At 49.3% G+C, this 21746-nt stretch overlaps 1 pseudogene across 1 annotated transcript in view; it reads left to right on the top strand.

The window, feature by feature from the left end:
• The window catches only part of LOC144754170 (E3 ubiquitin-protein ligase TRIM39-like), a 106841-nt pseudogene that overhangs the window by 29014 nt on the left and 56081 nt on the right, over positions 1–21746 (top strand). Inside the window, exons 2-3 of the transcript XR_013594675.1 lie at positions 2215–2310; positions 9743–9973. The product of XR_013594675.1 is annotated as an E3 ubiquitin-protein ligase TRIM39-like (transcript). The remainder of the gene's footprint in view (positions 1–2214; positions 2311–9742; positions 9974–21746) is intronic.

Below are 21746 nucleotides of genomic sequence, written 5' to 3'. Positions count from 1 at the left end.
GTCAAGGGTCCAGACTAAAGGCAAAGTATCTCCATGGTTTACATTTGCATTAAAAAGTGAGAAATTGTTCAGTAGAACTGCCGAACGGCACTGGAGGAAAACCAAAACTACTATAGATCGAACCAAATATAAATAAATCCACCGTACCTATTTAAATAATATTAAACAGGTTAAAAAGTCTTATTTAACAGAGAGGATTAATAATGCTGCTAATTCCAGCAAAGAGCTATATAAAATTCTGAAGGAGTTTACCACTCCTCAGGCCAACCAGCGCACCCTTTCCCCCACACAAGAATGGGTCGATAGAGTATCCTCCTTTTTTGACGAAAAGGTTAAAGCTATTTATTGAGCTTTCCCCCAGGACAATGCCAACAATATTGATGTGCACTCAGCTGCGAACAGCCAACCATTGTTGCCTCTGCTGGTTGAATTTAAAACTGTGACCTGCGAACAGGTGTCAGAGCTAGTGCTAAGATCAAATCAGGTCCCCAGCTGATCCTCTTTCCCCTCGCTTTTTCATGCAATTAGCACCCCTGTCGATAACAAAATTGACAGAGATTTTTAATATGTCATTAGACCAAGCGATGGTGCAGATAAGATGGAAAACAGCTCACATCAGACCTATTCTGAAGAAGCCCATCCTAGATTCCAGGGAACCAGGCAATTACCGTCCCATCTCGCTGCTGCCTTATTTCGGTAAGGCGCTTGAATCCTTGGTAAACAAACAACTTACTATCCATTTGGAAAGTCATAGATGTCTCAGTCCATCGCAATCAGGATTCCGGTCGGCGCAGAGCACCGAAATGGCAGTAGTAGAGATGGTTGATAACAACAGCTGGCTTTGGATAAAAGAGAATCAGCTATGCTGGTTCTCTTGGACCTGTCAGCCACCTTCGACACCATCTCCCATGACCTTTTAGAACAACGGCTCTGGGAGATGGGGGTCCGAGGGAAAGCTCTTGACTGGTTTAAAAACTATCTAAAGGACCGTTCTACGACTGTGCATTTAGGTTCCCTAGCCTCATGCAGCAGACCAGTAAGCATTGGAGTTCCCCAGGGGTCAATCCTGAGCCCTATGCTTTTTAATCTTTATGTAACACCGCTGGTCAGGATAATCAGGTCTTATGGATTCGAGATAGTGTCATATGCTGATGACACTCAGCTGTTGATCATAGTTGGTCCTGACCGTAAAGATACAATGATCCGGTTTAAAAACTGTCTGACCCACATTAATAGCTGGATGGGCAACAACTAATTACAGCTAAACAGCAGTAAAACCGAGATTATTCTGTTCGGCAGGGCCGAAGAGTATTGGTCTAGCAGCTGGTGGCCTCAGGCATTGGGCCCATGCCCGTCCCCAAAACAAGCAGTCTGCAACCTTGGAATAACGATTGACAACAAGCTATCCATGAAAAATCATGTAAATCTTGTGCTGGGTACTTGTTATGGATTCCTGCGGAAGCTACGTAAGATTTTTAAATGGCTACCTATTGAAGCCAGGAAGCCACTGGTCCAGGGCTTAATTGTAAGTCGCATGGATTACGGGAATGTCTTATTAGTCTCCCTAAATGAAGATATCTGTTCTAAACTGCAAATCTTGCAGAATACTGTGGCCAGATTGATCCTAAATCTACCTCCAGGATCTCCCTCAGTCCCCAGTCTGAGGTTTCTCCACTGGCTTCCAGAGGTCATTTTAAAATCTTGTGCCTAACTCACAGACGTATCTATGGCACTGGGCCTGGTTATTTAGCGAACAAAACTCAAAAGATATCAGCCAAAAAGAACACTAAGGTCCAGCTGAAAATCTCTTCTTACCCCACTACGAGTCCGCACCGTACGCAATGGGGGTCGATCTTTTTCTTTTCTCGCCCCTCATTTCTGGAACAAGCTGCTCTTTCATCTTCTGTCTATTGCGAATAACCAGCGTTTCCGCAAATAATTGAAAACGTGGTTGCTTGATCAGAAATAACGGAATTGAATATGACCCTCAGTCACTGGAATCTCCGCATGCGCCACGAGACCTACCGGTGATATGTGCGTTATATAAGATTCTCTGACTTGACAATCCCGATATGTGTGGCTGCTGCTAGCAATACTAATGCATGACTGGTAAGTACAGTCTGGACATGTGTGGCAGGTACTGTAGTGACTCCTTTTTTTGTAATTAAGACCACACTCTACATATCTTTATTTGTTGCGCTCTCATCCCTACAGGTGAAACTTCAAGAGTGGCTGCTTGTCCTGAAGAAAGAGGAGGTATATTTTCTGGAGTCTAAACTCAAGGAAGAGGATCAATATAAAACCATGTGGGTGAGTGCTGTGTCTCTGTATATATCTGTGCCAATGTCTTAGTGTGGCCTCTTAAAGTTCAAGACACAGAGAGGCTGATGAGTCACACTACAGAGTGGGTCGTGGTCCCCACCAAATAAATATACTGACCGGAGTCACTGCACCTGGATATTGGGGCTGAAATCAGACAAGGGCTCGTCCTAAAAAAACATAAAATCAAGTATTACTCTTCTGACCTTAATACTCACATGTGCATGGTGTGTGTTAGAGTATGTGTGCAGCGGTGTGGCAATATCTGGCTGTAAGTATGTGAGCATGTTCACGCTTAGGTGTACGTGTCTAAGTATGTGTTCATGTATGGATGGTCCTGGAGTTATCTTTGGGAGTATATGCATGTTTGCCCGTCCCTATATCTGTCTGTTTATTCTGCATGTGTGTGTGTCTGCATATTCATATCTAGATTTTGAGCCCGAGAGTATACAAATACATGTCCTTATCTTTATGCATGCCTGTTTGAGGGTTGTGTTTGCTTTAGTCCGGATTTATTGGCTGTGAGTTTGTACCTACATATGTGAATGCTTGCCTATGGGCTTGTATATCACAAGATCTGGTGGCATTTGTGAGTGTGCAAATATGTTATGTTATGTTAAGTTGTTTTGTATAGCGCATGGCTACCCCAGCAACGGGGCGTCCCAGCGCTTACAGACATGCGTGACAGAGCGGCTGCGAGGCTGCATGTGGAGAGGGAGTATAATACCGGTCTGCACAGCACTACAGGTTAGATTGATAAAAATAGCCACGTTTTAATTAACTTGCGGAAACACTGATAATGCGTAGTGGATCGTGCTTGTAGAGGGATAGAATTCCAAAGTAGTGGAGCCTTGTGCTTAAATGAGCGTCCTCCCGCTCTGCTCCTTCGTACCCTTGTAGTACAGGCCAGGTGGAGATCTGCAGAGCGAAGATCGCGCGTCGGGGTATAGAAGGTGCAAAGTCCCTTCAGGATATGAGGACCCTGTCCGTGTAAAATTTTATGAGCTACACATAGGGTCTTAAATAGGATTCTCTGTTTACAGGGAGCCAGTGCAACCGAACAAGAGCCCGAGATACGGAGCTGTGTTTTGGCAGGGTAAGCAGAGTGCGGGCTGCAGCATTCTGAGCCCTCTGAAGTCGTTTAATGACAGTCAGATTGGAGCCCAGAAAGAGAACGTTGCAATAGTCCAGATGTGAGAGGAGTGAGAGGACCATGGACTGGACTATTATCTGCCGGGTTGGAGGTTCAAAAAATCCCAGGATGGGTCTAAGGGCGCGAAGGAGTGGAGTGGTGTGGCTCACTGGTTAGAGGCGGCAGACCCGTAAGCAGAGGACGGCCCGGGACCAGGGTTCGATTCCCGACGCGGCAGGGTTGTGGACCAGGGTCAGCGGGCTCGATAATTCTCGCCTCGGTGCCTACTCCAGTCAGGGACCACACTCGGCAACTCTGGGCATTAGCTTGCCTCATCTTCACAACGGCCCCCCAGACCGCCGGGGATGCTTGGTCGCACCTTAGAGATACCCATTAGGAACCATCTCTCAGGGTGAGCCAGGACGGGTTCCCCAGCGGTCGAAGCGCGGAGATACTCCTCCGGGAGTTGATTCTAGCGCTATATAAACCCACAATTAAATTAATTAAATTAAATAGCAAGTACCTGCCACTTTTTTTGCGTGGGAGTCCAAGGCCAGGTCATTGTCCAGCAAGACTCCTAGATTTTTTACTTCCTGCTTCGGGGTTGGGGACTGGCCGAGTGTGGAGGGCCACCAGTGCTCGGCCCACTTCTGTGGGTTCCGACCAACTATGAGCACCTCTGATTTGGAAGCATTAAGTTGTAGACAGTTATCAGATAGCCAGTTGGCGATGGCCATAAGATCTTCACCAAATTTAGCTTGGTCAGACTCAGCGTTGTTGGAGAAAGTAAAAATAAGCTGAGTATCGTCAGCATAAGAAGTTAATTTGATATCCCGTTCTCTTGCTAGTATGGCCAGGGGTCTAACGTACACATTGAACAACGTGGGGCTGAAAGCCGAGCCCTGAGGGACCCCACAGCTGAGAGGGTGTCTGCTGGACGAGTACGAAGCGACATGCACCTGGAAGGATCGGTCAGATAGAAATGACACGAACCAGTCCAGGGCACTGCCCCCGACTCCGATCTCCCCAAGACGTTTAAGCAGGATCCTGTGGGAGACCGTGTCGAAGGCCGGACTCAAATCCAGCAGTATAAGGGCGGAAGTGTTGCCCAGATCTTGTGCCACCCTCAGCTGTTCGGTAACTGCCTGGAGGGCCGACTCTGTACTATGATTGGCTCTAAAGCCATTTTGAGACTCGGCCAGAATATCATTTGTTTCCAAGTACCTGGTCAGGGCAGCGTTCACGTAAGATTCCGTGACCTTGGCCAAATACGGCAGCAAGGAGATAGGCCTGTAGCTATCCGGCCTTAAGGGGTCCAGGGTAGATTTTTTTAGCACAGGTACCACCTTAGCATGCTTCCAGGAGCTGGGAACCGTGGCTAATTGGAGTGATTGATTAATCAGCTCGCGACCCTCCAGCAAAATGGAGTCGCGATGAAGTCGGAACATCTCTGGTTTGACCGGGTCATCCGGAGAGCCAGACTTCACTTTAGCAGCAAGAAGCTCCAGCTCAGCCAAGGATAAAGGGGGGAAGGTTAGAAGGGAGTGAGATAAGGCGGTTAAGACTGTGGCTTCATGGAGGGACGTAGTCGGGACATTAGAATTTAAGGTGTTGTAAATAGCTTTAACCTTTCCTACGAAAAAGCAAGCTAGCTCTTCACATTGTGTGTTGGATCCTATTGCGCTTACAGTTGCCTCAGGAGCTTTAGACAAATCCTTTATCAAGGAAAAGATGGTTTTCGAACGATTAGTACTCAAGTTGATCAAATTAGTATAGTAGATGGCTTTAGCCTTTTTTATCTGCTTATGATACAATTTGGTAGCAGATCTATAGCTGGCTTTTCCTATGGGGTCATAGGAGCGTCTCCATTTGTGCTCGAGAGTTTTACATTGTTTTTTCCCAATAGCCAGTTCTTCCGAATACCACGGGTGAACCTGGTCGCGATAGGGCCTTGACAGTTTCTTGGGAATAAAATGATCCAGTGCATCAGTGATCCCTTTCCTATAGGCTTTATCAGCCTCCTCCAGATTGCTAGACCATTTAGGCCATGAGAGTTTGAGTCTGGATTCAAATAGGGCACCATCAAGTTTGTGCCAGGGACGTCTCAAGAGGGGCGGGGGGAGAGGCTTGGGCCTGGGGCCAGCTGGTATCCCTATGGAGATATGAATAAAATGGTGATCCGTCCAGATAAGCGGGAGGGGAGGGTGTGCAGTGATGTCTTGAATATTAGAAAATACAGGATCCAACAAATATCCTGCAGAGTGCGAGGGTCCCCTGACCAGCTGAATTAGTTGGCAGGCCTCCAGGTCGCCCACAAAATTCAATATGGCAGGAGAGTCAAGACACTCAAGATGAAGATTTAAATCGCCCAGAATACTAAAGTTGGCTGATTGCAGTGTTAGAGTGGAAATAGCCGTACCCAGAGAGTCTTGAAAAGTGCCAGCTGGACCAGGGGGCGCTATATTAGGAGACCTGTAAGGGTGAAGATGTCCGAAAACCTGATCTTAAATAGGACACTTTCACAGTCAGCTATGTTAGCCGCGGGAAGGGTGCAGGCAAGACTCGATTTGAAAATAATAGCCTGTCCAACACCCCTCCACTTCATCCTATTCTGGGCCCGAATGGAGTAACCTGGGGGTAGAGCTAGGGCTAAGGTAGCGCCAGACTCGTCAGTCAACCACGTCTCAGTAAGAAATAATAAGTCAGGATTATGATCCAGGAGGAGTTCAGAAATATCTTCGTGGTGTTTAACCATAGATCTGCAGTTCAAGCTAAGGATCTTAAATTTTTCAGTTTTTTGTACTGTGCAACTGGGAGTCAGAGAGGTCGTAGGGGCCTCAGTGGCCTTATAACCACAATGCTTGCACCATAGGCTAAGGGTGCCCGGGTGCCATAAATGGGGCATGCAGGCGCTCTTCCTGCGAAGGGCCAATAGCTCCCCTCGCATGTATGGGGCCATTATTGTGCTAACAGGCAGAACTCCTGGCGACGGACCAGCGCGGACGGGCGCAGACGGGCTCGCCTTTGGCGACCCGCCGCGCGGGAAAATGTGGAGATACCTAAATAGGCACCGTCCCCGCCTCTGGCGATGTGAACACCCTCAGGGGGCGGCCCCAAGGTCGTGAAACGCCCTCCACTGCAAACGGCACTTGCCGCGTTGGTACGAGGCGCCGACCGGAAGATCAGCAGGTAGGGGCACAGAAGTTTAAAGTACACAAATCACAATTGTTAAAAACACTGGTTTAAGAACACAGGTAGAGCCGATAAACACACTTCTCCGGCAGCACTCAGCGCCTAGTAAATGTGGAGATACCTAAATAGGCACCGTCCCCACCTCTGGCGATGTGAACACCCTCAGGGGGCGGTCCCAAGGTCGTGAAACGCCCTCCACTGCAAACGGCACTTGCGGCAGTGGAACGAGGCCCCGACCGGAAGATCAGCAGGTAGGGGCACAGAAGTTTAAAGTACACAAATCACAATTACACACACAAATACATGTGTGCATGAGTCTGGAGTTATACATCCGTGAGATTTTATATGCATCTGTGTGTCAGTATATATGTATGGATGGGTGTCTATGCATGCATGGGCTGACGATATCCATCTGTGAGTTTGTACAAGGTTTGTGTGTGAGTCTGCAAATCAATGTGTGCATCTGTATGAGTGTGTACCTCTGTGGATGTGTGTTTGTATGGATCTGGAGTTATCTATCTATCCATCCATCAGACTGAGCAAGCCTGGTGTAAGGCCCTTCCAAAACCAATGTTTTAGCAATGTAATCATTCTACAGTATTGTATATACATCATCACACCACAGAACATCCAACAGAGTTCATCTAAGTGATAAAGCGAGCATGGAAGCTCCAACATTGAGTAGATGATTTTTAGCCCAAGAATAGTTCATCCTAACCAAATGCCCTCTAATCTTTACACGTTTCAGGACATGTACAGTCCCTTCTTCAGAACAAATACATTTCTAATTCTAGTGATTACATGGGCACAGCTGAGAATCAGCCACTGACCTTGGGCATTCTCTGTTCTGCTCAAGCCTCGTTGCAAGGTTTCCCTGGAACAGTCTCATTAATCATCAATAACTAGTGCCATTTTTTTGTTTTAATAATATTTATAGATTTTTCAGAAGTTTGTACATAGATCCTTGACAATAGTGAGTGTACATAATATCTTTCATACAGGTACACATAGAACATTGATGGGGTACAAGGATATAACAGCATTACACATTCTATAGAATTGTGGTTCGTTGTCAATGTCCCAGCGGGAACTCAAGATCATATTAATTGTGCAAATATATCACCATAAGTATTGTTAACAAAAACAAAAATAGCTGTCCGTAATTTACCATTCATATTTGACGATTATCTATCTCGTGCGCAGGTCTGATCATGATCAGGTGTGTTTGCGTACTTAGCGACATGAGGTTTAGGTTAAGTCTGCAGTGTGTGCGCCACAGTGTGCGACCTCCTGAGTTGGGCCTGGAGATTCCTATTACCACACATGTGCTGCACATCCACCGTACATACATGTACTGGACATGCACATGGAAGGTTAGTGTATGGGTCTGGGGCTCACACCAAGCAGTACAGTAGACTGTACTCTCATCGGACACAGGAAAGAGGTCTGGTCATAACTAATGTCCCGCAAAGCTTGGTACGCTGCCACCACCACTTTAAGTGGCTAACTCAGGACAAGAGAAGAAGTGTCATCTGGGTTATGAGGGCACGCTTCGTACGCCACTACAGGTCACCAAACAGGTACTCTTCTGAGCTTCAAGGAGCTATAGCATTACAGTTTTGCAAACACAGGAACACATTCCTTATTAGCACTGGTGATACAAGACACAACCCTCTACCAAGGAGAGAGCTAAGATGTGCAACCCTCTGCCAGGACTAGTGACACAATACAAGAGCACACCACTACCAAGACACAACGCTCTACCTCTACCTGTACACTAGTGAAACATACAGTAGCACAACCCTCTACCAGCAGTGGAGACATACCCGACTCCACAAAATGTCTTACTCCAGTCATTTTTGGTGACGCAAGAGAAACGCACCTCCCTCCACAGCTGAAACCTCCTATTCCTACTGGGACGAGGCGCGCCTCACCTGATAACACACAGGATCCTGCTCTAAACTACAGTGTGACATACCTCACCTGATAACACACAGGCTCTTGATCTAAGCCAGAATGTGACATACCTCACCTGATAACTCACAGCCTCATATCTTAGGCTAGGACAAGATGTCTAACCAATCTCATCACTCATCTTTTACAGATATGCCTGAATTACCTTCAGAAACATTGATTTCTCTTGTAATTAATGATTTTGAACGTAAAATTCCCACATCAGTGATTCTCCTTCACACTGAATGAGGGCCATTGTAGGACACCCCCTCAGCGCCTCCTTCTGGGCAAACACATCCATTGTGCTGGCAGGACAGGGGCAGCCCGCACTTCCCAAATCTTATGTCTTCCATCCAAATGGGCTGAAACTTCCTGGCCCACCTTTTACATCATCTTTTGACTTCAGCCCGTGTCTGGGTCTTTGAGCGTCTCTGCCTGCGATGGGTCCTCTTACTTGCACTCGCTCCATGGATCGAGCGTCCCTGCCTGCAGTGTGTTCTCTTCCTTGCACTCGCTCCATGGATCGAGCGTCCCTGCCTGCAGTGTGTTCTCTTCCTTGCACTCGCTCCATGGATCGAGCGTCCCTGCCTGCAGTGTGTTCTTTTCCTTGCACTTGCTCCATGGATCGAGTGTCCCTGCCTGCAGTGGGTTCTCTTCCTTGCACAGGCTCCATGGATCGAGCGTCCCTGCTTGCAGTGGGTTCTCTTCTTTGCACTCGCTCCATGGATCGAGCGTCTCTGCCTGCAGTGGGTTCTCTTCCTTGCACTCGCTCCATGGATCAATCGTCTCTGCCTGCAGTGGGTTCTCTTCCTTGCACTCGCTCCATGGATCGAGCGTCTCTGCCTGCAGTGGGTTCTCTTCCTTGCCCTCTCTCCATGGAACGCGCTTCTCTGCAGCTTTACGAATTCTGACCTCTCTACAGTTCATGAGGTGCCTCAGGGAAGGGGGAGGGCAGGAATGTGAGGACAGAAGATGGTAGAAGGGAAGGTAGTAAGAGGCTGCAGTTCAGAAATTAGGACAAGCACATTAGTGGTCTGATTTTTGAAGGATCTATCAACCCCTCCACCCTCCTCCTGGCCTCCGACTCTAAGGACGGCTGGTAGAAAGCTTTTTATTATCTAACCAGCTTTTCCTTGCTTCTGACAGAACAAGCTAAGAACTGAGAAAAATAAAATTGAATCTGAGTTTGAAAAGCTGCGGCAGCTTCTGAAAGAAAATGAGCAAATACTTCACAGAAGACTGGAGGAGATGGAGAAGAAAATGACCATGATAGAAAATGCAAATATCACCAAACTGTCCAATCAAATCACCTCTCTCAAGGCCCTGATAACGGAGATAGAAAAGAAGTCTGAGGCGCCAGCGTGGGAACTCCTGAAGGTGAGATACTGTTTGGGAAATAAAACAGAAGAAGGAAGTGAAATATTCATATTTTGTGTGCAGCATTAAGTGTATGTGCGGAACACATATGATCTCCTGGCGGGGTCAATGCACAGCGACCCCACGCACTCTAAGAGACGCACACAATATACAGACATGGATAATTTACATTGTCCCACTTGATGCTGTGAGCCCAACTCAATATACAAACAGAGAAATGTACAGGGACCAGTTACAGCGTGATATACAAGTTAATAACCCATCTATATACAAAATATGTATGCATTTTATCTATTAGGGTGAATGAATTTCACCAAGCAATTGAACTTACAGTAAATAATATATGAAGACCAACGAGCAAAATGTGTTAAAAGTTAGATAGAATTGGAAAGCAACACCTGAGGGAATTGGAAAGAAACCAAATTCCTTCTTTTCTAAGAAGTTTGAAAACATTTCTGTTCTAATGCGGTTACTTTTCTCCCGATGTAGGTGGTCACCAAATCGATTGTTAGGGTGAACATCTATATAACTAGGAATCTGGAATAGGTAATGGCAAGCTCGCTGTTTTTTTTGTCACCCCAGATAAAGATAGAGATTGCCACAGAAAACTCTTTAGTTTGAAGACTAGTGACAATTTAATATGATGGGTAACCCTTGGTTATATTAAAGAGTGTGCAAAATGAATGTCCGCAAATTGCTGCCCAGCAGCAAAAGAAATTTGATTTATGACTGTATTATCTTGACACCCTGAACAGCAACCAAATTCCTCACCAATATGGTTTAGGGTGGGATTAGAGGTATAAACCTCCTTATTGTGGTCATGCGCTGTCACTTTAACAGTGATGCTCTGCTCAGATAGGTTGATTAGTTTACAGCCAAGAGGATTCCAGAGAAGCAGCTCCATGTAAAGGGCACTAGATGATGGTGACAGAGAACATACAGGACATCCCTCCCAGCGTGACAGAGAGCATCCCTCGGAGGGCGACAGAGAGCATTCCTCGGAGGGTGACAGAGAGTATCCCTCCCAGGGTGACAGATAGCATCCCTCCCAGGGTGGAAGAGAGCATCCCTCGGAGGGCGAAAGAGAGTATCCCTTGGAGAGTGACAGCATCCCTCCAAGTGTAACAGAGAGCATTAATCTTAGTGTGACAGAGAGCATCCCTCCGAGGGTGACGGAGAGCATCCCTCCGAGGGTGACGGAGAGCATCCCTCCGAGGGTGACGGAGAGCATCCCTCCGAGGGTGACGGAGAGCATCCCTCCGAGGGTGACCGGGAGCATCCCTCCGAGGGTGACCGGGAGCATCCCTCCGAGGGTGACAGGGAGCATCCCTCAGAGTGTGGCAGGGAGCATCCCTCCGATGGTGACTGAGAGCATCCCTGTGAGGGTGACAGAGAGCCTCCCTCGGAGTGTGGCAGGGAGCATCCCTCGGAGTGTGGCAGGGAGCATCCCTCTCTGGTTTGTACAAACGTGTCATTTGCCAGTCAGTCTAAACACATGTTAAAATGCATTTCTTCTTCTAGGAAAATGATAGATAGTAAACCTATGTTTCTCCGGGTTACCAATTTGGGAATCAAGCCAACCACCACCAATGGAGATAAAGTTTGGCCCACAGTTTTGTGTCAGTGAAGAGATATGAAATGGGACCAGTAAGACCCACAGTCCAGGGGAGGCTCATTCTTCTTACAAGAGAGGACCACTCTTGCCTCCTACTAGGATGATGGACCCGGACCCGTTGATATGACCTCACGACTCATTTTAGGATGCTCTCTGATGACCTTTTGGAGTAACCTCTCTTGTCACTCTACTGACTTCTGATTGCAATAGACCCGGCTTCTCCCGCGAGTAGCTTGTGAGATACTGCTATCTCTCCAGATACCTGCAAGTAGCTCTCGTGTGTTTAGCCAGTCTACTAAATTAGACGTTTTTCCTTGGTTGAATTAATAAATGTGTACTAAAGTTCTCAAGCGTGTATGTGAAATGAATATGTATTTAGTTTCAGAACTCATGAACTGACCTTTTGAGGAAAATGGATATCCAAAATATATTTAAAGCTGTTATTTGAGTGATAAATCATGTAGCTTTAGAGAGACGTATTATTATTATTATCACCATGGGCCCGGAGCATTGCACCTATGGCTGTCATGTATTACACATGCAGCTTTGGAGAGACGCATTATTAATAATAACACCATGGGACGGAGCATTGCACCTATGGCCGTCATGTATTACTCATGCAGCTTAGGAGAGATGTAGTATTAATATTATTACCATGGGCTGGGGACATTGCACCTATGGCGTCATTTATTACTCATGCAGCTTTGGAGAGACGTATTATTAATATTATTACCATGGTCCGGGGGCATTGCACCTATGATGTCGTGTATTACTCATGCAGCTTTGGAGAGATATATTATTATTATTATTACCCGGGGCCGGGGGCATTGCACCTATGACGTCATGTATTACTCATGCAGCTTTGTTCACAGATGTCACAGAGTATTATATCACAAATGCTGGTCCTCTGAGAGTGTCATCAATGTAGAGTCATTTGCTGCGAATCATTGTAGCCACTACAGCCAACATGTGTTTCGCGATTGAAAACATTGGACCCAAAATCCTTGCCAATTCTTTCTTTAATAGTTTACATACTCTCTTAGAGTTATTCTCTATTTCTTATGAGGACACTTTCCATTCTCCAGCTGTGAACCTGGTGTCACCCTCTAAGCAGTACATTTGAGTCCTTACACTGACATGAACTTGTAATAAAGCCACGCTGCATGCAAGTCATAGACAACTTGTCATAAAGAGTCCAATACTCCAAATCCTTTACTCTTGCCTGGTTCTTCTCCAACATTTTATAGAGGGTCTTTCATCTCAGCCCCTTCAATCCACCAGCTCACCCCATGCTGGGATGAATTAATCCAGTAACTGGTGGGAGCTTCACACAAGCAGATCCTTCAAAAGTCCATAACAGCACAAGAGGTGGTCACGGGTCTTTGTCACTTCTGGGCAGCTGTGATCTCATTTCCTAGATGGCTTCCACTTACACAGACTCCTCTAGTACTCCTTCTGCCTGTACCTCCTTCCCCTACAGGGCACCTTCTAGCCTCCCTTCTACTTACACCTCCTCTTGCTGGGCGCTCTTCAAGTACCCCTTCTTTGTTCATCATCCTTCAGGGCACTCTTCTAGTACCCCTTCCTTGTACCTCCTCCTGCAGGGCACTCTTCTTGGATCCCTTCTTCTTGTACCTCCTCTTGCAGGGCACTCTTCTAGTACCCCTTCCTTGTACCTCCTTCTGCGAGGCACTCTTCTAGTACCCCTTCCTTGTACCTCCTCTTGCGGGGCACTCTTCTAGTACCCCTTCCTTGTACCTCTTCCTGCAGGGCACTCTTCTAGTACCCCTTCCTTGTACCTCCTCCTGCAGGGCACTCTTCTAGTACCCCTTCCTTGTACCTCCTCCTGCAGGGCACACTTATAGTCCCCCTACCTTGTACCTTCTCCTGCGGGGCACTCTTCTAGTACCCCTTCCTTGTACCTCCTCCTGCGGGGTACTCTTCTAGTACCCCTTCTTCTCGTACCTCCTCCTGCAGGGCACTCTTCTAGTACCCCTTCCTTGTACCTCCTCCTGCGGGGCACTCTTCTAGTACCCCTTCCTTGTACCTCCTCCTGCGGGGCACTCTTCTAGTACCCCTTCCTTGTACCTCTTCCTGCAGGGCACTCTTCTAGTACCCCTTCCTTGTACATCCTCCTGCGAGGCACTCTTCTAGTACCCCTTCCTTGTATCTCCTCTTGCGGGGCACTCTTCTAGTACCCCTTCCTTGTACCTCTTCCTGCAGGGCACTCTTCTAGTACCCCTTCCTTGTACCTCCTCCTGCAGGGCACTCTTCTAGTACCCCTTCCTTGTACCTCCTCCTGCGGGGCACTCTTCTAGTACCCCTTCCTTGTACCTCCTCTTGCAGGGCACTCTTCTAGTACCCCTTCCTTGTACATCCACCTGCGGGGCACTCTTCTAGTACCTCTTCCTTGTACCTCCTCCTGCAGGGACCTCTTCTAGAACCCCTTCTGTTTTTACCTCCTCCTGCGGGGCACTCTTCTAGTACCCCTTGCTAGTACCTCCTCCTGCGGGGCACTCTTCTAGTACCCCTTCCTTGTACCTCCTCCTGCAGGGCACTCTTCTAGTACCCCTTCCTTGTACCTCCTCCTGCGGGGCACTCTTCTAGTACCTCTTCCTTGTACCTCCTCCTGCGGGGCACTCTTCTAGTACACCTTCCTTGTACCTCCTCCTGCAGGGACCTCTTCTAGCCCCCCCCTTCTGGCTGCACCTCATCCTGCAGGGCACTGTTCTACCCCTTCGACTTTTAACTACTCCTTCATGACAATCTTTTAGTAATGCTTCTGTTTGTACCTTACTCTTCTGAAGAATCAATAAATCAATCAATCAATCAATACATTTATAGAACGCGCTACTCACCCGTGAGGGTCTCAAGGCGCTGGAGGGGGGGGGGGGGTGTCGCTACTGCTCGAAAATCCAGGTCTTGAGGTGTTTCCTGAAGGTGAGATGGTCCTCGGTCAGTCATAGCTGTGCGGGGAGGGAGTTCCATGTTTTGGCTGCCAGGTAGGAGAACGATCTTCCTCCGGTGTTGGTTCTGCGGATCCGTGGGACAGTGGCGAGGGTGAGGCTGGCAGAGCTTAGCTGGCGGGTGGGGGTGTAGAACGAGAGGCGGTTGTTGAGGTATTCGGGGCCATTGTTGTGGAGCGCTTTGTGTGCGTGTGCGTGGGTGAGGATCCTAAACGTGATCCTCTGGCTGACGGGGAGCCAGTGCAGGTTTCTCAGGTGGCCGGATATGTGGCTGTGGCGGGGATGTCGAGGATGAGTCTGCGGAGGCGTTCTGTATGCGCTGGAGTCGTTTCTGAAGTTTGGCTGTGGTTCCTGCGTATAGGGCGATTCCGTAGTCGAGTCGGCTGGTGATGAGGGCCTGGGTGATGGTTTTTCTGGTTTCGGTGGGGATCCACCGAAAGATCTTACGGAGCATGCGCAGGGTGTTGAAGCAAGACGATGAGGCGGTGTTGACTTGCTTGGTCATTTTAAGGGAGGAGTCTAGGATGAATCCCGGGTTGGGTGCGTGGTCCGTGGGTTTTGGTGTGGAGCCCAGCGCTGTGGGCCACCAGGAGTCGTTCCAGGCGGAAGGGGATTGTCCGAGGATGAGGACCTCCGTCTTGTCTGAGTTCAATTTCAGGCGACTGAGTTTCATCCATTCTGCGACGTCTTTCATTCCTTCCTGGAGGTTGGTTTTGGCGGTGGCTGGGTCTTTGGTGAGGGAGAGTATCAGTTGGGTGTCGTCAGCGTATGAGATGATGTTGATGTTGTGTTTGCGTGCGATGGCGGCGAGGGGGCTCATGTAGATATTGAAGTGGGCTGGGCTGAGCGAGGAGCCTTGGGGTACGCCGCAGATGATCTCGGTGGCCGCTGAGCGGAAAGGAGGTAGGCGGACTCTCTGGGTTCTGTCGGAAAGGAACGAGGTGATCCAGTCCAGGGACTTTCCTTGGATCCCTGTGTTGAAGAGGCGGAATATCAGGGTGCGGTGGCATACGGTGTCGAAGGCAGCCGAGAGGTCTAGGAGGATGAGAGCGGTTGTTTCTCCGTTGTCCATCAGGGTCCGTGTTAGACCTGGCACCTTGGCGTTAGTTTCCCTTCCACTTTTTGCTGATGTGCCTCAGATGTTTTGCTGGTGTTCGATGCCCAGAGCACTGCGCCACGGCCAATCCGTGCCGCAGTACAAGTGCTCCCAATGTAAAGTGTATGTGTCATTGATTTCCACGATTGGATTATTTGGTTTACTGTCAGTCCCCAGTAAAGTGCACCAGGAGTGCCGGGGCTTGTAGATACAAATGCTGCTAGTGGGCCTGCAGCGCTGGTTGCGCCACCCACAGAAGCGGCCTCGTAAGATGTATCTCGGGTCCGCCATTGCTGACCCCGCGTACAGTCCCGGACTGTCACGCTGACTGCGCAAGTGCCCACACTTGCCAGTCCCGGAACCCTCCCTAACCTTCATATCAGTCACCCATATGGTAGGCCTACGGGCAGGGTGCATTGTAAGCGTAAGGTAGGACAAGCCTAGAGTGTGGCATGTCCTAGTAGTGAATTACCGCCCTTTTTCGTTCTTCACTATTGAAGGGCTACCTGTTCTCTTAGGCCAGATGAGCTGTCGGAGCTATTACACACTATAGTCCCGGCAGGCTCAGGGAACACGGTGGCATGTCAAGTTTAGTATGCCTGAACTCAGAATAATAAAATACTTCCTTTAGCAAGGTTTATTTTAATATCCTGTGTTTGCAAATGCTACTTTTAGAACGTTAGCCTTTGCTCGCCTAACTGTTCAGCCCGCCTCTGCCAGGATGTGTATCTGCTGTCTGGGTTTGTGTGAGTGACAGGGCTGAGAGATTCCCGGGGACAGTCGGGTGCTCCAGGTGGTGAATGGGGTGCTTACACCAGGATGGGTGGGCGGAGTAGTCCTTGACTCTGAATAGGGTTGTGCTCCCCCACCACCATGCTGGCTCCACCTCCTGTGGAGCGTCTGATGTCTCTGCCCTACACCCTGAAAGAAGACGGCAGCGTCCTGTCAACAGAGTACTCCAGAACCGGGTTGAACCAGGCTCAGGCCCCCTGGCCTGCAAAGACAAAAGAAACGCAGTATAAATATAGGAAAGGACCAGAGAGGACTTTGTAGACTTGTGCCTGAAACGATCTCCAAGGGCTTGATCGAGAGCTTGCCCCCTGAACGGAACCCCAGGACCATTGGGTTCTATCTGCTTGTGCCCGTATGCTGTTGGGCCTTAGTTCTTATTCCCTCGCCAGAGTTGTGACTCGGGTGCCTTCACCCCCTCCCAGGTCGTGACAGCTCGTAGCCTGGTCGCCCCGCCGTAGAGAGCCCCGCTCATCACTGAGTCACTCTCCACTTCAGTGCCAGGCCGCCCGCTCTCCTGTCACCTCGCCGCTAACGGAGCGCGTTGGGTACCTCTCATCTTCTCCAGCCGGAATCTGCACGGAGCGCATCCCATAGCCTTGGACGGTCCGTACGTCGTAACGTACCCGACTGTCTCGCTTTGCCCTCCTGCATACCAAGTGTTAGACCTGACATCATTGGCCTGAGTCTTTCCTCCATTTTTTCTGTTTGCCTCCTCTGTTTACGATGTTTTTGCTGGTATATCGCTTTGGGCACTGTGCCACTGCTGATCAGTGCCACAGTGCAAGTGCTCCCTATGTGAAATTGATGTATTGATTGGATTCCATGTTTGGCTTATTTGGTTTACTGTCAGTCCCTAGTAGAGTGCACCAGGAGTGCCAGGGCTTGTAAATCAAATGCTGCTAGTGGGCTTGCAGCACGTGTTGTGCCACCCACAGAAGCGGCCAAGTAAAAGTATGTCTACAGGTCTGCCATTGCTAGACCACGTGCAGTCTGGTACTGTCACGCAGACTGCGCAAGTACACCTACTTTCCAGTCCCTAAACCTTCCCTTAACTTCATGTTAGTCACCCCTATGGTAGGCCCAAGGGCAGGGTGCATTGTAAGCATAAGGTAGGACAAGCCTGACAAGGTTGGCATGTCCTAATAGAGAATTACAGCCATATTCGTTTTTCACTATTGTAAGGTACCCTGCTCTCCTTCAATTAGAATGGGCTGCCAGGATTATTAATGCTATAATCCTAGCGGGCTCAGGGAGCATGGTGCAATGTCGAGTTTGGTATCCCTGAACTCAGGGTTCAATAACGCATCTGTTTGTGTGGATGGTTTTTGGACTCTGTGTTTGAAAATAGCACTTTTAGAAAGTAGCTATTTTCTTGTCTAACTGTCTACTGGTCTCTGCTGGTTCTGGTGTGCGTGTGACAGGGGCTGGGTGGCTCCAGAGGTCTGAATGAGTCAGTGTGGGGTGAGTGGGGCATTTACATTGAGAGTAGGGGAAGAGTAGCTCCTGATAGCCTGCCCTGCCTGATACAATGCTGGCTCCGCCCCCCTACCAGGCGACTGATGACTCTGAGCCTGCCAGGGACTTTCCTGGCCGCACCTCCTGCCGGGCAACTGATGGCCCTGCCCCTGCCAGTGACAATGCTGGCTCCGCTCTTGCTGGGCGGCTGAAGACTCTGCCCTGCACAGTGAATAGGCCAGGTGCCTAGGCCTGGCAACACCCACAACAAACCGAGGATGGGGGGAAATTCCCCTGCATGGACAAAGGGATCAAAGCCAAAAAGGGGTATAAGAGAAGGACCCCTGAACCAAGAATTTAGATCACTTCTGACAAGGAAACTTGAACCAAGGACAAGAAGCCTGCTGATCCAAGGACTGCCAACCCCTTCTGCCAGAGTGCTGTTTGTTGGGGGAATCCTGCAGTTGCTTCTTTATTTTTGCCAAGGAACCAGGAGAGAGGAACTGAGTGTGTACTCTCAAACTTGCTAAAGAAAATCTCCAAGGGTTGGAAGAGTGCCAGCCTCCTGTTGAAGTCACAGGGCCAAAGGACTTCATCTATTTGCTAAAAGTGCTTGTTGCTGGAACCTGAAATCCAGCACCTCTGAAGAAACCAGCAATCTCGACGCCGACGGACGCCGCCGAATCCAGCTCGACATCGTGAGTAACGGCTCCAGTGTCCCGCACCTTCGACGCCGGCCGCCGGGCCCGATCGACGCCAGTAGCGACGCCAGTGAGGAGCGAGTTCGGCTCCAGCTCCAAGTGACCCTGTGTCGACGCCGCTGCTGATCGCATCGACCTCGAGCCCTCTCGACGCCGTGAGCGCTGCTCACTCTTGCAACATAGACATCGACGACGCCGTATCCTGCTTCATCTCGTAAGCGCTGCTCCTGCCTGACTTCGGTTGACGCCGCTGCAGATCGCCCCGACTCCGAGGCCCGATCGACGCCGAAGACGCGACACCGGACATCTCGACGCCGCTGATCATCGAGTGCTTCACTTTTCCAAGGTACTGTGTTGTGGGGGTCTGTGCGACTCCGGGCTCGACGTAGCGCTCCTCGCGGTCGACGCCGAACCTTTGGATTAACTTTGCCTCGACGTCGTGTGACTCCCGTGTGGGTTACATTGTTGCCAAGAACTGTGTTTTAAAGAAGAAGAGTTGCTTTTGTTACTAAAGACTTTGTGCTAAGAAGAAACCGTGCTTGAACTATTATTTTTCCTTCCAAGAGTATTTATTAAGATAGTGGTATATTTTTGTCGTTATTTGGTCTTGTGCTAAGCCTTATATAAACATCCTTATTTTTATAATACTACTGTGTCGTGTCCATTTGTAGTGTATTCACTTTATTACTGTATGTGGTCATAAATGCTTAACGCACTGCCTCTGAGATAAGCCTGTCTACTTTGCCAAGCTACCAAGGGGGTGAGCAGGGGTTATCCAAGTGTGTGATCCCCTTGCCCTGACTAGAAAAGGTGTGTCCCTATTTGTCAGAAGTGTATACCTCTGCCAACTAGAGACAGCTGCTTCTAACACCAAGGCTCGTGCCGCACCTCAAGAAAGGCCTCCCCGTACAGTGGTACCGGAAGCCTGGTGCTGCACCCGTCTGCCCGAGGACGCGAAGCCACTCACAGATCCACGAGTACGACCCAGCGTGCTAAGAAGTAGTACGTCCCGCAGGCCTGAACGGCGCCTCGCCCCGTGAGCTGCATCGACCCCGGATCGCCGCAACCCCCCACAGTCTAGCTCCCCCGCCTCGCTCCTCGAGGGGGACCGAGCCGGAGAGATCCTCTGGAGAACCGTCGGCCTCGTCCAGGGTCCGCCCTCACCAGTAGCCACGCCTGAAACGCATCGGACTTCCACCAGCAAGGTACACTTGAACTCCGTCCCGAGTTCAGATTGGATCCAGCGTCCGCAACGTTCTTATTTCCCTGTCATCGTACCTTGCTGAACAACAAACATTCAAAGACTAAGAGCCTATTGTAATCTGGTGGCCTCAAATCGCTAAACGTTATTCTGGTCTTGTGATAATCCTGCTTGAATCTATCTTTTATATAAAATATACGTATTTTTGATACAACCATACCACTGGTGTCCATTTGTGGTGGGTCAGTGGGTTTACTGTGTGTGATCATAAATGCTTAACTTACTATCGCCCTGAGGATTAGCCTTGTCTGCTCGCGCCACACTACCTAGAGGGTGAGCAGGGGTTATTCGAAGGAGTAGTTCCCTTGCTCTGACGTGGAGCTGAGGGTCCCTGCTTGTCACAAGTGCATACCTGTGCCAACCAGAGACCTCCGGTTCCAACAGTCCGGATGTCGCCGTTGGCTGCGATGAGGGCGGTCCCGGTGCTGTGGTTGGCTCGAAATCCGGACTGGGACGGGTCGAGCCAGTTGTTTGCCTCGAGGAAAGCAGTCAGCTGTTTATTGACGGTCTTCTCGATGACTTTAGCCAGGAAGGGGAGGAGAGAGATGGGGTGGAAGTTCTTGAGGTCCTTGGGGTCTGCTGTGGGTTTCTTCAGAAGGGCGTTGATTTCTGCATGCTTCCAGCTCTCAGGAAGGTGGCTGACGTGAAGGAGTTGTTTATGATGTTCCGGAGGTAGGGTGCAATGATGATGTCGGCTTTGTTGAAGATGTGGTGGGGGCAAGGGTCAGAGGGGGAGCCAGAGTGGATGGTGTTCATGGCGTGGGTGGTGTCTTCAGTGCTGATGGGGGTCCAGATGCTGAGGATGGTGGTGGGGGTCGATGGTTCGGTGGCTGGAGGCGGAGTCTGGGGTCCGAAGCTGTCGTGTATGTCTGATTTTGGGGTGGCGAGGGAGTTGCAGAGGTCTTGTGATGGTGTGATGTCGTTGTTGCTGGCGCTGGGTTTGGAGAGCTATTTGACGATGCTGTAGAGTTCCTTGCTGTTGTGGGTGTTGCTGTCTAGCCGCTCTTTGAACAATGCCCTTTTGGTGGTGCGGATCAGCTGGTGGTGTTCGCGAGTGGCGTTCTTGAGGGCATTCATGTTTTCGGTAGTCTGATTGTGGCGCCAGGTTTTTTCTAGGGTTCGGCACGATTTCTTTGAGTATTTGAGGGTGTCTGTGAACCATGAGGATTTCCTGTTGCGGGACTTGCCTGGGGGGTTCTTCAGTGGAGCGAGGTCGTCGGCGCAATTGGTGATCCACTGTGTGAGGTTGCGGGCTGCGTTGTTGGTATCCGCGGTGTAGGCTGGCGGGTTCTGGCTTAGTGATGCGAGGAGCTGGTCTGTGGTGATTTTGCTCCAGCATCTGCGGGGGATTTGTTGCGAGCGTAGGTGGGATGTAGTCTGTGGTCGGTGCAGTGTAGCCTGGTGGAGTGGCTGAAGGAGACGTGGTTGCTGGCGGAGAAGATGGGGAACAATCTTTGAGTATCCCTGCTGTTCATACTTCCTCATGCAACGCCTGTTACCTGTAATACTATTAGTATAATAAAACATGGCACTGTTATTGTAATAAAAAAGTGGCAGAAAAAGAAGGTGGAGCTTAACTCTCATAAGGGCGAGCTGCCTCTGTCTTCTTCTTGGCACTGATTTTACTACCTCTGAAGCCATGGGTCCCACAAGCAGTGCCAGGGGTCAGAAGGTATGACATTGTTCTGCATTCTGTCCATCAACTGTTGTTTTTGCAGGGGTCAGAAGGGGCAATCCAGGAGTCGCAGCTGCGACCCCTGTCAATCCCTAAATGATGTCCATGCATGAGACCCTGTTGAGAACATCATACAATGTGTCAAGTGACTCCATTCAGAATATCAGAATGCGCTGTGTTTTGTGACTCCATTCAGAATGACGCTGTGCTGT

The sequence above is a fragment of the Lissotriton helveticus genome, chromosome 5_1 (assembly GCF_964261635.1).
Source record: "Lissotriton helveticus chromosome 5_1, aLisHel1.1, whole genome shotgun sequence".
Taxonomy (NCBI): Eukaryota; Metazoa; Chordata; class Amphibia; order Caudata; family Salamandridae; genus Lissotriton; species Lissotriton helveticus.
Note: the sequence above shows the minus strand (reverse complement) of the source record. Positions and strands in the feature narration are given on the sequence as shown.